The 779-nt window shown below is 36.2% G+C and overlaps 1 protein-coding gene across 1 annotated transcript in view; it reads left to right on the top strand.

Annotated features, from left to right (window-relative positions):
• Positions 1–462, top strand: part of LOC137638291 (platelet glycoprotein V-like) — a 2,685-nt gene extending 2,223 nt beyond the window's left edge. The window contains exon 1 of the mRNA XM_068370360.1: positions 1–462. This exon is cut by the window's left edge and continues 2,223 nt beyond it. The gene's annotated coding sequence lies outside the window, so the exon portion shown is untranslated.
• Positions 463–779: the final 317 nt, after the last annotated feature.

The raw sequence follows: 779 nt of genomic DNA, 5'->3' as shown, positions 1-779 counted from the left end.
ATATGTGCATTGACATGCTACTGATACAGGTGATGATTGCATTTATCACTCCGCTATATCTAATGCTTCCTGAACTGGTAGGGCTGTGAAGACTGTGGGAATGCGTCAGACATTTTTACTGTAGATTGGGCCAGTCTCTCGTACTCACAGTTCGCGTGAAATTCATCCATCTATATGCGAGGGAAAGAGAGAAACAGAACTTATGTCATTTATTTTGTAAAGTGCTCTTAATGGAAGTGGTTAGTATCAATGTAACGACATGAAGCATATTGGAAAAAAAAACGCGAAAAGCGAAGCTCTAGACTTCGTTATTAGCGAAAAAAAAGAGATTTCGAAGAAAACGAAACCGTGTCATGAACGTGCATTGAACAAAACTGAAAGAAAATGTTGTTTGAATAACTGTATATCTCAGAGCACTATTTAATGGTTAAACGGCCTTTTGTACAGTTCCCTCCAGGAATTTCGAGACACAGCATATGACTATATAAGATACACGCACTAGGAGTATTATGGTAATACTGTAAGTGGGCGTTTCCATTTATATGGGGCTATTTTGTTTTGTTACAACGAACTGGATTGGCTGTAGGTATTTCTCGATGACAGTTTGTTGTCTGAATTTTTTCTATTTCATTCATCACAAAGAATGAGATATGTTCAAATGATAAAGTTGAATTCAAAGAACATTACTAGGCTAATATTATGAACTTACACTGGTAAATATGATTTAGTAAAAGCAGGATAAAGAAGCAGTCTAGTTCAAATCGCAGTGATTCCTAATT

Source organism: Palaemon carinicauda, chromosome 3 (genome assembly GCF_036898095.1).
Source record: "Palaemon carinicauda isolate YSFRI2023 chromosome 3, ASM3689809v2, whole genome shotgun sequence".
Taxonomy (NCBI): Eukaryota; Metazoa; Arthropoda; class Malacostraca; order Decapoda; family Palaemonidae; genus Palaemon; species Palaemon carinicauda.
Note: the sequence above shows the minus strand (reverse complement) of the source record. Positions and strands in the feature narration are given on the sequence as shown.